Source organism: Neopsephotus bourkii, unplaced genomic scaffold, assembly GCF_033783945.1.
Source record: "Neopsephotus bourkii isolate Nb327-2 ecotype Australia unplaced genomic scaffold, CSIRO-AGI_Nbou_v1 NB_1792, whole genome shotgun sequence".
Classification (NCBI taxonomy): domain Eukaryota; kingdom Metazoa; phylum Chordata; class Aves; order Psittaciformes; family Psittacidae; genus Neopsephotus; species Neopsephotus bourkii.
Window position 1 is genome coordinate 3,861,114 of NW_026902266.1, and position 14,315 is coordinate 3,875,428.

Sequence of the window (14,315 nt, forward strand, 5' to 3'; positions counted from 1 at the left end):
GGTGAACAAACTTTAACTCATGAAGACCCCCTCATTCAGCTGCAACCCCTGCCCACTGCAAATCACCCCAGGGTCAGGCACCGGTCCACAGCCATCACCTGTGAGCTCTGGGGACATCACCCAGACAGCAGGTACTGCGATACGAGCTCATGGTTCCCCTGGCCCATCACCACCCGACGCAGCCTGCAACATCACTGCACAGAGATTAGACAGCTTCATCCCACCCCCCGAACATTAAATCACTCCACGCTCCTCCCTGGGCTCACCAGCCCAGCTCCTGAAACCACGGACGCTGGTACAATGTGTGCTGGCAAAGGCCACTCTAGACCCAGTCTGCGTTTGATGCATTTGCTAACACTGCAAAGATCTAATGGAAATGAGGCCAGAACTTTCTGCCTTCAATCCCCACCAGACTGCAACCTTAAACCACTCAGACAGTTCAATCACCCACTCAAGCTGGGAGCAGTCAGACACAACTGCCTCTTGTCAAAGACCTTTTCTGAGCTGCAGTCTCTGTAGCAGGAAGGCAAACAAAGCTCATGCCCTTCTCAGCATCCAGAGTCCTGAAGAAGGGCAAGGGAGGGTGTGTGAAACAGTAGCCAGAGCAGAAAACACAACGTCCTTTGGTTACTGTGCCATTCTTCACCGCTGGAAAAGCTGAAGGTTGTTAAACACTGCGGAAAAGTGTGACTGTGGGAGAAAGGAGGTGAAAATAATGCGATACCTAAGGTCCATGCCCAAAAGTGCCCTGCTTCCCAGAAAGGGCTGATGTGTCTCTGTTCTGGCCCCCAAGGGAGAGATGCAGTTTGAAAGCAAGGCTACGTAAGACAATCTGTGATCACACTGGCTGTATGCACATTGCTCCGTTAATGCACACCCTCACGTATATGAGCTTCCCATGTACACTACTTCTCAGGGACAAGAGAAATCCCCACCCCAAGCTTATTGCCTCTCAGGAAGACACAACTGCCATGAGGGACCTTGACAGGCTGAAATGGGGACTGAGAAGCAAACACTGACTGACCCTCAGCAAACACTGAGGATCACTCTTGCAGCGGAACAGCTTCACAGATGAACACAAAAGGGCCTCTACAACCAACTTCCATCTTTCATACAAAGCATGGAAATCTGCAACCTCTAGCAAAACATACGGAGGCTGTAAATGAAAGCCTGCAGCAGCTACAATGGACCTTGTTCTGCATCTGATGCTGATGATAGAGCAGGAGCCATGACGATGCTCAAGGGTACCTGCACAACCACCCAGGCCTATGGGACTTGCTAAGGCAGTGAGAAAACCCTAGACTCAATATGGGGAAGGCATGAGTCCTTGAGGACAGGGTCCTCCCTCCAGACCACCGCAGTGGAAGGCACTGCTTGGCCTATCCCTTCGGAAGACCCTCAGCCCACACAGCCACACCAGGCTCTTGGTCCACGCTGCAGCAGGATGCCCTGGAGACAGAGGATATAAAGAAGGCAGAGGTGCTGAATGCCTTCTTTGCCTCTCTCTTTCCTCCTGGAGACTCTCCCCGGGGGCTCCAGATTCCTATTGCCCCAGAAAGAGTCAGGACAAAGGAGGAGTTTGCTTTGGTAGATGAGGATTGGGTTAGGGATCAGCTATGCAATCTGGACATCTATAAATCGATGGGTCCGGATGGAATGCACCCACGGGCGCTGAGGGAGCTGGCGGAGGTCATTGCTAGGCCACTCTCCATCATCTTTGGTAAGTCGTGGGAAATGGGAGTGGTACCTGAGGATTGGAGGATGGCAAATGTCACACCAGTCTATAAGAAGGGCAAGAAGGAGGACCCGGGTAATTGTAGACCGGTCAGCCAGTCCCTGGAAGGGTGATGGAACAACTTATTCTTGACTCCATTTCTAGGCATATCAAGGATGAGGGGGTTATTAAGAACAGCCAACATGGTTTTATGAGGAGGAAGTCATGTTTGACCAACCTTATAGCCTTCTATGCGGAAGTGACTAGGTGGAGGGATGATGGTAGAGCAGTAGATGTGGTTTTTCTTGATTTCAGTAAGGCATTTGATACTGTCTCCCACAGCATTCTCATAGATAAGCTAAGGAAGTGTGGGCTTGACGATCAGGTAGTGAGGTGGATCAAGAACTGGTTGGTTGGAAGGAAGAAGGCAGAGAGTTGGGATTCTGTGGGGGCCGAGGTGGTTACTCACAGCAGCTTAAGGGTCTTCCCCAGCTCAGGGCTGCAGCTGAAGCTGCTGCACCTTGGCCAACTCTTCACCACCCCACATGCCATCCTCTCCCCAGCAATGGCAAAAGAGATTCTGCAGCTTGCTGAGGATGGCGAAGTCCAGCCCACCTGATTGTTCCATACCATCGCTGCAAACATGTCCTAATATAGAGCGAGAGTGTGGGGAATAATGGACAGCTCTGGGCGCGAGAGCTGCCTGAATTAATGTGTGCTAAAAATCAGTGTTCAGACAAGCTTGCTCCCTTTCCCAAAGGATGCACGCTGCAAGCTCTTCACAGGGAACATGCAGACCCAACTGCTCATCAGAGCACATGCAAATACCACAGAAGAAGGAGCCTCGCCAAACCTGCAGGGAAACCAGGGATTTCCATATGGCCAACGTTTGATACAGACTTAGGCATCTGTTCTTATCCCCAGGCTGACCTTATCAATACCACCTCATAGCTCCCCATCAGTCTGCTCCTGAGCATGGGAAGAGCAAGGCCGCCCAGTGACACATGTACAGGTTTCGATGCCTCATGAACATCCTCACCACCACCACTTGGGCTGGTTCAAGAAACAGCCATCCCAAGCCAATGTTTCTGGCTCTCCTAAAATACAGAGGCAGGGGAGAGAGAGTAGAGCTCCTGCCTCAGAGGTGGCAACAGACATTCCAAGTTTTCATGCTCAGTCTGGGGATCCACCAGACAGAGGTTTACAGCCTATTGGCTGTTGTGAAAGCTTCTCCTGATCCGAGGATTTCCAAGGAGGATAAACAAGGACTTCTATTTCTTAGCAGCTAACACAGAGCCCAGACAGAACTGACCGCAAAATAGCAGGGAAACACGAAAGCACAGCCTCTCAGTCCCACACACTGCAGGAACAGCACTTCTTCCATCCTCTGCAAGCTCTCAAGATCTGAAAGCCTGACACAGGTTGCCATCTGGCATCTTCCCTGCCCATCCGAATTTGTCATCTTTGGGGTACTCAAGTGTTGCACCCCCAGAAGCTGTGCAGGGCTGAGCAAGACAGGTTGGAGGACAGCCGCTCAGGAGCACTGCTGGGGAAGACGAGGGCTGGGATCCATGTGCCAAGCCAACAGCCCCAGCGTGGAGCCAGAGCTGCTGCTGCTGCATTTCCTGACCTCGTGGATTTTCTCCTGTAGTGAGAGGGCTCCTGGCTTCCATTCAAAGCTGTCTAGGAAAGCCTCACCGAGTGCTTCCGCCTGGCAGCAGCAGCTGCTCCCAGCCCAGCAGTCAGAGCCACGCAGCTCCAGCAAACAAGAAACATCTGCCAGCCTCACGCAAGAAGCCAAGAGAGCAAGCACCCAGCCCCGGTGGGCATCAGCATCCTGCCTTTGTCTTGCAAGGAGGAGATGAAGGTGTTACGTGAGGACAGAAGGCACATCTTACCTTCTCCCCTGCCTGCGCATGCTGGGCGCCTTGGAGGCTTTGTCCACGGAATCAAGGACTGAAATGCCTGGCACAAGCTTTTGGAGGGCTAAGATCTAAAGTAGGTGTAGGCATCAAGGTTACAGGGGTACCCAGAGACCCAGCTGTCCTGCAAAGAACAACTTCACATTCTTCATGGCCCCTGTTCTCCAGCACAGAGCTTCCTCTGCAGGGGAAGAGGTGGTTTTGGGGCACTGGCTGTGAAGCCTCCAGAAACTCACTCAGCAGAAGCAGAGGTGAGGAACTCCAGGGGCTCGGCCCCACCAGTATGTCCCATCACACCACCGCAGTTTCAGGAAAAGCTCAGGTGTCAAGCAAAAAGGATTTGCAGTGGGTTTCCAACAGATTCAACACAAGGGAGGCTCTGACGCCCTTCCAACAGGATCACCAAAGGAGCTTTCTCTGTGTCCTCCCTTTCCTCCCATCACCTTGTTTCTCCCCCAGGATGGATATGAAGCCAGCCATACAAGCCAGGAGATATTTTCGTGCAGCACTGCTGTACTGAGGCCAGCCATGACAGCTTCACAACTGTTCACTAATAAACATTTACCCTCTACCTGTCCACTGGGAGTCTGCATTTAAAGGCATCAGAAGTCAGTTTCACCTCTGCAAATCTCTTTGGGCACATCTCAGACTGGGCACCCTTTCCTCCAAAAGCCCTGTGGAGAAGAACCAAGAAGCCCTTAGACCATAAATGCTGCTAATGTTTGGTTTTATTTCGCTTCAGCAGAGATGCCCTGCAAGCAGAAGTGGTCTGCAGCCCTCTAGGATAACGGCGCTCACCTCAGCCTTTTGCCACACCTGCAAGTGTGTGCAAGCCCAGCAAGTCCAGGCTCCTCCATTTGCTCAAGTACAAAACTATCCCAAACATCCCAAAACACAGCCTCTGAAGGAACCTCTCCAGCAGCATGAAACGCCACCTTTCATTTTCACTCAAGGATCAAAATGTTGATGTTCTCCATGGCCTGCCCAGCCTGAAAGAAATCATGGAAAGGACCCTAGCAAACTGATACTCTGTTATGAATCATAGCCTATCCAATGCTTCATTTTAATCTACTTGTTGCTTTTCTTTAACAAGTGGGCTGCAAATGCAACCCAATATGCTTGTTGTTGGCTTGCTGGCTGCGTACCCCCAGACTCAGACAATGCAGCCCACAGATGAAAAGAGAGATGCGACAGACGTAGAAAATGATGCCCTGCTTGGGAGAAACGACTTGGAGATAATAAATGTCTTCTATTAGGGGAAAAAAAAAAGAAATAAAAAAAATAATGAAAAAAAGCCTAAAAGGAACAGAATGGCTCCTTCCACATTCTGCAGGCTCCTCAAGATCTGAAAGAAGAGGCAGCTTATCCTAAGAAATCAAGTGTAAGAATATTGCTCCAAAGGTAAAAAAAGGAGATAAGGAACGACATCATGTAGGAGGCTCAAAACACAGGCATACATTCAAGGAGAGCCCTGGGAGGAAGACAGCAGAAAGCTGTGGGCAGGTTTAAGGCACAGGCAGGTCTGGCAGAGAGGGACTGCCTCTCTGTAACAGCCATAAACATGTCCCAGCAGCAAGGTGCAAGCCGTGGCTTTGCAGAATGCAGAAGGTCTCGAACAGGCACGGACGGGTCCTTGCACCGGGCCCAGCCCTTGCACGGTTTCGAGATGAAACACCTCTGGCAACACAACCCCTCTGCCAGAGACTACCTACCTGCAAAGGGTTTGTGAAGTCCTTGCTCATCTTCCCGCTCCACAAGAGACGGAAGGACAAATGAGACGGTACCATCCTCATCAGTTGCTGCCTGTTTTCTGTTCCCTGGTTCCTAGCTCAGCTGCAGGTCTGTTTACACTCTCCTTGCTTTCCTCTCCAATAGTAAATATGAATAAAGTTCTTTGTTGCCAGCATACTCTAACAAGAACAACTGGTAGGCAGCTATGCCTAAACCACCCAAAACAGCAAACAGCCTACACAAGTCAGGAACACAAACAAACCAGCTACCCAAGAGCTCTCCCTCTGGATGAAGTTATTGCCCCTCCACCCCCCCCCCTCCCAGCCAATACAGGCCACCAAAATTACTATGCTTCAAAGAAAGATTAGGAGGCCCCTTACCTCAGGAGTTTACAAACCCACACTGCTTATTGCCTGTCTCCCAGCATCATGAACATGGGGAACAGCACACCATCAGGCAACTCTGACAGGCACTGGGATGTGCTTGTGAATCGCACTGGGATCTTCACCTCCCACCATCACCATTCCACCCTTCTCCCTGAAAGCAAGAAGCCCATCCCACCATAGTCTCTGCAGAAGGACCAATCTTCCAAGCTAAGTTCCACAAAGAGTAAGCATGCTGCTCTGCAGGTTACCCGTGCCAGTCCACGGAAAGGGCTGAAGGAAACAAGCAAGCAAACGGTATATGCCACCCCACTGCTGAACACAGACCCTTAAAAAAGCCACAAGCAGATAGGCAAGAGCACCTGGGCCAGCACCCGAGTAACTAGCTGAGAACACCACTGAGCTCACCTTTGGAGAAGTTAGTTTTAAATCATGCCCATGATATGTGATGTATTACTTAAGTGCTGTTTGACACTCTAGACGAGCAAGAGTGGCCTGCGTAAGGGAAGAGGAGGCTGCAGTTTTGCCCGAAAGGCTGGTAAAGGTGGATGCATGATGGCAGGAGCACACCACAAAGCAGGCTGGGACAACAGGGGACGACTAAATCAAAACCGAGCTCTTATCTTGCAGTCAGGACTTAGGACCTAGTGTTGACTCTGACAACGCATGTGGGGACGCAGCATGGTGGAGGAAATGCTCTTGCTGCTGACATGCAGAAGACTGCAAACTGCCAGGACTCCTCTGCTTTCATCTCCTCTCCATCTTCCCCGGGCCGGGAAGGTGGTTCATGGATGGGCTGGCAGCTCTCCACCTCACCCTGGAAAAGAGACCTCTCCCAGGCCTGCCAGCCTGCTTCAGAGAAACAAATAAAGAACAAACTCTGTGTAACGAAGAGGCCAAGGCAGAGCTCAAGAGGCAGCTCTTAACCTTCCTTTGCGTTAATGTGCCATCTACAAACACAAAGTCAGCATGATGTACCTTGAGCATATGAAGAGGTGGACAGATACCCTAGGAAATAAGACCCACATTATAGATTATACTAACTGTAACTGCTAAAGTGTGTGGTAGGTAACCACAAACCCAGGCTCTGAGCAATCTTTTGATTTGCTACACTCAGTACCAAATTGTATTGATTTTCCCACAAAATATAAGGCACAATGAAGTAAAAACTTGGACCAGCCAAGGACATAGCACCAGTGTAAGTGGATCTCTGTAATTGCAGCTATTAACAGGGACAGAGAACATCAGGCTTTGGGGTAAGTGCTGCCCAGTAATGGGGTAGGATTAAAAGAGATGCTGTCTCCAGGCTGGTTTCACAAGGTACCTGATTGTCTTCTGCCTGGTCCACTTGGTTGTGAAAGGAGCAGCCACAGGCAAGCTGCCAGGGAAAGGTACGGCCTCTCCCAGGACCCACCAGTCCTGCCATCATGCTACAGCATGTCACAGCCAGCTGGCTCTCTGCTACAACAGCATAAGATGGGACAAATTCAGACCTCAATACTGAGCTGCAAGGGACGGAACACCCAGTGCTAGAGCTGGGGGTGGTGGCCATGCACTATCCTCCTCCTTGTACAGACAGGCAAGGGGATGCAAACAAACCAAGGGACTCTCCCAAAGTCATCAATGGGCTGTAAAGCTGGGAACTACATTCAGGCAACGTGACTTCCCATCCAGGGTCTTCACATGAGACAAAAAGCTCTCAGTAGAGGTTTTGGATGAGAAAGCCGTTGGTCTCTGCCATGTCATTGTGTTGGGTTGGACAGAGATAGCTAGGGGGTCAAAGTACCTCAAGTGGGAAAGCACAGAGTCTGTAAGAGACACCCTGCTCTCTAACTATGCTAATGAAATCACAACTGGGCTGTGGGCACAGGCAGCCAGCTGAGAGGCAGACGATGCTCCAATGCACAGATAGGCAATGTGATATGCTGGTAGGGCTGGGAGCAGAGAGACATGGTGAGCACTGCTGCTCTTTTCCCCGCTCAAAGCCCAGCTACAAGAAAGGAGAAAGCCACTGGTATAAGGTGGCCTTGTGTATCATTTAGAAAAGGCCCAGTCCCATCCAACCTGAGCACTATCACTGAGTATCAGGCCAAAAAAACCATACCCCATAATCAAGAAATGCATTGCCCCTATGAGATTTCCATGCTCCTCTCCCTCCCCATCCTTCCCTGTCCATCCAAAACAACAGCTGACAGGGAAACATTACGAAGCTGGCTTCAGAAAATGCATCTGAGCCATTTTCACTGAGACGAACTTGCAATGGAAACAGGTTTAGCTGTTCAGCTTCCTGCTTGTCTCAAATCCTGACACATATATAATTTTACAGCAAATAAATTGATAAGGAAACAGGGTATTTGCGTCTGGAAAGTTTAAGGAATTGTTTTGACAATGCTCTTAGGTTTTCATTTTTTTTCTTTTAGCATTTAATGGATAAGGGACTTTTCAAAAGGCCAGGTTTTGGAACAAAATTATATTACATGAGTATTGGTAAGCTCTAGTCTCCAGAAATAAACTAGTTCACACAAGCATATGTCCTATTGTACTACTGCTCCTGCAGCAGAAACGTCCAAACAGCAAGCCAAAAGCATTAGGATTGGGTGGAAAGAAATGGAATCTGTTGGCCAGCAGCAGAAAAGCAGACAAATTAGTTTGGGACAGCAGGAGCCCAGTCTGCTCCTGCCCATACAGCACTCACCCTCTGGATGGCTAACCGGTCCCACAGGGAAATTCGGGTCCTCTTGTCTGGGGATGGCTCAAGTCCCCCTAGAAGGAAAAGAAACAGAGGAAAAGTGAGAAGGCTCCCTCTCTGCAGTGACAGCCAGCTCTGGGTGGGTTGGACTCAGATAGGCATATCTTAGGGGACCCTTTCTTTAATACCCAATTTGGCTCCCCCAGCTTCCCTGGACAGCACCTAGGATTTTGTACGGAAGGGGAAAAGGAGAGTTAATCCCCATCCATCCCTTTCACATGTGCTCTCTCACAGGCCATTAATCATATCTTGTAAAGTTTTACCTTTTCCAGGGAAAGGTGATACAGCATTTTTTTTGCCCTCATTTTTCCAGACAGAAGGTAGAGCAGCACAGGTGCAATGGCATCATCTCCACAGGCTAGCTATGCACAAGGGACAGTACGTCTTGGCATGAGGGAAAAAGACTGAGCTTCCTTCTTGCCTTTGCATTCCCAATGGGACACTGATAAAAAGCTGCTCATACAGTTCATTCAGAGACAGAGCTCAAAGGAACAGCTTGAGTGACCCCAAACAGCCAAAATCAAATACTTCTAAGAGTATCTCTTTTATTAGTAAGCCATTCAATTGACATGATCAAATGCAACGATCATCCTCCTACATTCGTTTGGCCCTTGCAGCACCCTTGCAGACACACCCCCTTGTTTATTAGCAGACCGGGGATGAAGGGGAAGGTGGTACCACAGCAAAAAAGCAAACCTGCAGGGCTTGCTTTAGCAAAGGTGGGAGAATGAGCTGGGGAAAATTCATTACAAAAGCAAGAGATGAGGCATCTTAGGGAGCCAACAAGGGGGCAGCAGCATGACAAGGTAAAAGGAAGCGAGCAGGCACCTGCTGCTGGGACCCCATCCCTGTTCTTCTTCCCATCAGGACACATTACTAGCAAAGTGACAACGCTGTCACAAGCATGACTATGCATCAGTCATTATGCAGCAGATATTCAGGATCACACTGCTTATTTACAGACTCAGCAGCTGCAGCCTGGAGGGATGGCGACACTGAGGATGCCTGGCACACAGGTATGGAGAAGACCTCCAAACACAGCCCTTCAACAGCCAAGGGAAATTAATTCATCACAACCAGTTCTGAAGCCAGGCAGAGCCAACCAACGCACTGTGTGTGCAATACAGAGCAACCATCACACAACACTGACAGAAACAGACGTCTGAAGGTTAAGACATGACATTTAAGTTTGCATCAGCAGATGAGATGAGATTTAAGTCTGCATCAGCAGACTTTGTTAAGTTTGGGTCCTGGATTACACAAACCTCACTTTGCTGCTTGTGCTAAATCTCAGCCACAATAGGCTTGTTAACATGAAGCTCATGTCCCCTCCCTCTGCAGCAGTCTGGGTTTAAAGAAAAAAATCAAAACCCAAGCAGTGTTGCTGTGGGTGGGTTATTTAAATGCATCACTGTCACAGCACAGACCTGCTGCAAATCAGACTGAAGATGTATACATTACAGCTGTCCATACTGAAAAGGGAGGACTTTCCCTCTTTTGGCTCTGGAACAACAAAAAGACAGTGCACAGGGACTTCTCTTCCCTGTCTTGCAGGCACCACAGCATGGATGCAGAAGAAAGGCTCCTTCAACTCTGTGTAGCCTCCACACAGGTTCATACACCCCACTCCCCAGGAATACCCAGTGCAGCAGATCAAGGAAATAGTAACTCCACCCAGCAATGAGGAACCCACAGCAATTGACTCGCCGATGGTCACACAGGAAACATTGGTGAAGCTGGGGATTTCTGCTCCGTCATGTTTGAGCTTTTGCCACAAGACTGTGCGTCTCATCAATGGTTGTGGTTGATTATGCAGGGGACAGCAGGAGACCTACTTCATCACCACCATCACAACCCCCAGCATCTGCTGGCAGACCTGCACAATCAGCAGAAGAAGGGGGGGTTTCCTTCCAGAGCTTCCTTGGGAGCCCACAACAACAATGACATGCAGGATTTGGGTGGGCTCGCAGACAGTGTCCACAGGCACAGTAGGGCTGAAAAGCGAGACACCAAGCCTGTGTGAGACGTGGCTCCAAGTCAACACTGAAGCTTGGCAAGCTGATTAACAAATAAGCAAAGCCTCTGAGAGCAGCAGAGCAGATGAGGTCCCTCTGATAAATGCCTAAAGGTTAGGTGTAACTGCACCTAACATCTGTGAGTCCTGAGGGAGCTGATGGATGAAGTTGCCACGCCATTATCCATTGCATTTGACAAGTCGTGGCAGTCCCATGAAGTTCCCGATGACTGGAAAGGGGGAAACATAACCCCCATTTTTATAAACGGAAAAAGGAAGACCCAGGGAACTACAGGCTGGTCAGTCTCACCTTGCTGCCTGGCAAAATCATGGCGCAGATTATCCTGGAAGCTATGCTAAGGTCCATGGACAATAAAGAGGCGATCAGCAACAGCCAACATGGCTTAACTAAGGGCAAATCATGACTGACCAATTTGATGGCCTGGCCTTCTACAGTGGGGTCACAGCATTTGTGGATAGCGGAAAGGCAGCTGACCTCATCTGCCTGGATTTGTGTAAGGCATGCATGACATCATTGTCTCTAAATTGCAGGTATGGATTTGATGGATGGACCAGTTGGTGAATAAGGAACTGGCTGGATGGTCACACCCTAAAGAGTTGTGGTCAACAGCTTGGTGTCCAGTTGGAGACCAGTAACGAGTGGTGTCCCTCAGGGATCGGTGTTGGGACCGGTCTTATTCAACATCTTCATCGCTGACATGGACAGTGGGATTGAGTGCGCCCTCAGCAAGTTTGCTGATGACACCAAGCTGTGTGGTTCAGTTGATACGCTGGAGGGAAGGAATGCCATCCAGAGGGACCTTGACACGCTTGTGAGGTGGGCTGATGCCAACCTCATGAAGTTTAACCATGACAAGTGCAAGGTCCTACACCTGGGTCGGAGCAATCCCAGGCACAGCTACAGGCTGGGTTCACCCATCCTAGTGGAGGTGCAGGCATCTTAGACAATTCTTAGGAATAGCAGTGGAGGAACTGCTGCAAAGATCAAGCTGACTCATGGTTCTTTGACTGTAGCTTAAAACATAATAAATAAAACAAAACCTGAACATCCCTTCAGCCCACTGGAAAAAATCGAAGCATCTGCCTGAAATCCCCCAGCATGTAACAATAATATAATGAAAATAATTATATTTTCTACATCCTATTAGATTGCAGGGATGGGAAGATCTGTTATATGACCTACATCACTCTGCAAATAACCAACTGCTGGGACCACTTCATGCTATCACCCTTTGCCATCACCTTCAGCCACCAGCAAACCAGCCTTGACCTTTTATTCTATTGGTTACCACTGTGGTCAGCATCTGCCCTCACAAATGTCAGCAAAGACACCAGAACTAAAGCTCTGATACTTAAGCTGTGATTACTGGAAAGGGAGTTCAAAAGTGGACTTCAGGGCACCAAAACCCATCTCTCAAGCTATGGCAAATACCACACCAAAAAGGCTCCAGGCAGAGCTGATGGGACAGAGATGGGATGTGCCCCAGAAGACCACAGTCTACATGCTGGCTCAGACCAGTGGCTGCGCTGCTTTTCAAACCTTCAGGCTTTTATTGGTCTGTTACTATAGAAATGAATTGCAATAGCTATGAAGTCACTGTTCAAGGGGTAGGAGCCTGGGTACGATGTGTTCTGGGGTTCCTCTCAAATTCTGCTCACCCATACTCAGAAAATCTGTCCATCTGCTGACTATACAAGACTGCAAGTGTTTGGGTAATACTAAAGGCTGTTAGGGGTTTTTCCTCCCACCCCTCCCCCCCCCCCATTAGGGTTTGGCTTTTTTCTCCCTCTCCAGTGGTTAGGAAAAAGCAAGCAAGAAAGCAGAGAGGTGATGTGAACCAGAACTGCTAGAAAATGATCCAGTCTCATCTGATGATGCAAACTTTCTAGCTCTTGTCGCGACACGCTCTGCCTTGTGAGCTTCAAGTTGGACTCCGAAGTTACTCATAAGATATGGAAATGATCCCCCTGAGGAAACAGTCACTAGAACTACCACAGAAAGTCTTCACTTTAAAGCAAGCGGCTCTGTCAGAGTTTTGGTGGTGGGTTGTTTTTGTTTGATTTTGTTCTTTTCCTTAACAGGAGCAGAAAACCACTGCAGTATCTACAGTCAGGGGCTCTACTTCGTGGGTTCATTTATCCTCAAATCTTCAGCAGGACAAAATTCTCCTTCTCTGGAATAATAAATTCAGAGATTAACCTTGAACTCTGAATGTTCACAGTCCTGCCAGTATTGCAAGACCTCAAACACGATCACGTGCCTTCACAAGAACCTGGTGGAGAGACAAGCCACCAGTGAGATTTTGGAAAGGGGCGATGTGCTGATAAAGCCTCTCTGCTTCATCTGACAGGAGTGGAGCTCACCAGTGTTGTTTCTCAGGGCTCCTAAGGCACACGCAGCAGTTTGTCACTCTTGGACGTCATTCACACTTAACTGGAAATAAAACGTTGCTTGATTTCCCCCTTCAAATACTCTTGTTTTCAGAAAACATCTCCCTGAGGACCACGTGTGTCCCTGCAATGAACCTTCAAGGCCACAGCATGGTATAGCTGGTACTGGAGGAGTACACAGCAAAGAAAGCACTGAGCTCTGAAAGCTGGAGTTTGTCAACTTACCCTCACAATCCATCCTTAAAATCTTGGGTAAAGGTTGTCTCATTCTAAATTAATTCCCTCTATCAGAGGCTGATTAATGTCTAGGATCTGGACTCAAACCCTACTAAACACAAATATTTTATCACCTCATATAATAATTTTTGCCTTTCACCTGCACACCTAAGATAAGACCAAGAGGGTGTAAGACTCTGAAAAAAGTCTTACTTCTGAAGACAGGAGAAAACTGTATTTGAAGATAACATTTCATACCCTAACAGATATCTACCATAAAGAAGCTGTTCCAAGTGGTGGCTGCCATTCCACAAGCTTCATTTGCCTTTACTTCCACATATTTTTTGATCAAAGCCAGGATATGCTATGTCAACTCAAACAGGAAATCTGACTTAAACTAACAGTCAAAACCCTGATCAGGTACCAAAATTCATGTAGTTGGCTTTCCCCTTTTCCTCCTTAAAAGACTTCCATTTGGCTGCAAGCTCTGAAGAAGACACTGATGTGACTGGCTGAGATCACTGTGAAACACACAGCCGGTGGCCCAGGTTGAGCTTTATAGGGTGACAACTCCTCCACACCACTTCAAGCAAGTGCTTCCTTTGTTCTACAGCACCAAAGGAATCAATGCTCTCTGAAGAGCATGCTTAGAGAGTACTCTGGAGAACACAATGAAGCACAGACTTCATTAGGTTTACTCAAAGCTTTGCTGCTGTACCTAAAGATGAAGTGTGCTCTCCATGTCTAAACTAGATACCTTGGTTTTGAACCTGTACTAAAATGGAGGACATTTACTCTCACCCAGTAGCTCGGATGAGAATGTGCATGAGTATCTCTGAGCTGTGTCAGTGCCTGGCGCAGCTGGGACAAGCGCACTTCATACAGCCCTTGAGATAACGCTGCCTTAGCTGAACAAGGCAGAGAAAAGATAGTTATGTGCAATGCACCAGGTTCAGATTCCTTTGACATCAGGCTGTGGTGTAAGGTTCGCTGCTCTTGCACAGTCTGGGCAATGATACGAAGGAGAAAGGCAGATCTAGCATCTCCCAGCCACCACTAGGCAAGTGTGGGAATGCAGCAAGGAAGAAGGACCATGCAACTCAGCTGGGCAGGCATCCACTTCAACCAGACCCAGCTCGCAGGGTGGGTACACCAGCACTACAAACCTTGCCTT

General features: G+C 48.7%; 1 protein-coding gene across 2 annotated transcripts in view; it reads right to left on the reverse strand.

Annotated features, from left to right (window-relative positions):
* HRAS (HRas proto-oncogene, GTPase) overlaps nt 1-14,315 on the reverse strand; it is a 41,245-nt gene that overhangs the window by 11,927 nt on the left and 15,003 nt on the right. The window contains exon 2 of one of the 2 annotated variants that reach the window (XM_061380203.1): nt 8,446-8,513. The exons of the other annotated variant lie outside the window; for it this stretch is intronic. The gene's annotated coding sequence lies outside the window, so the exon portion shown is untranslated. The remainder of the gene's footprint in view (nt 1-8,445; nt 8,514-14,315) is intronic. 2 annotated transcript variants of the gene reach the window in all.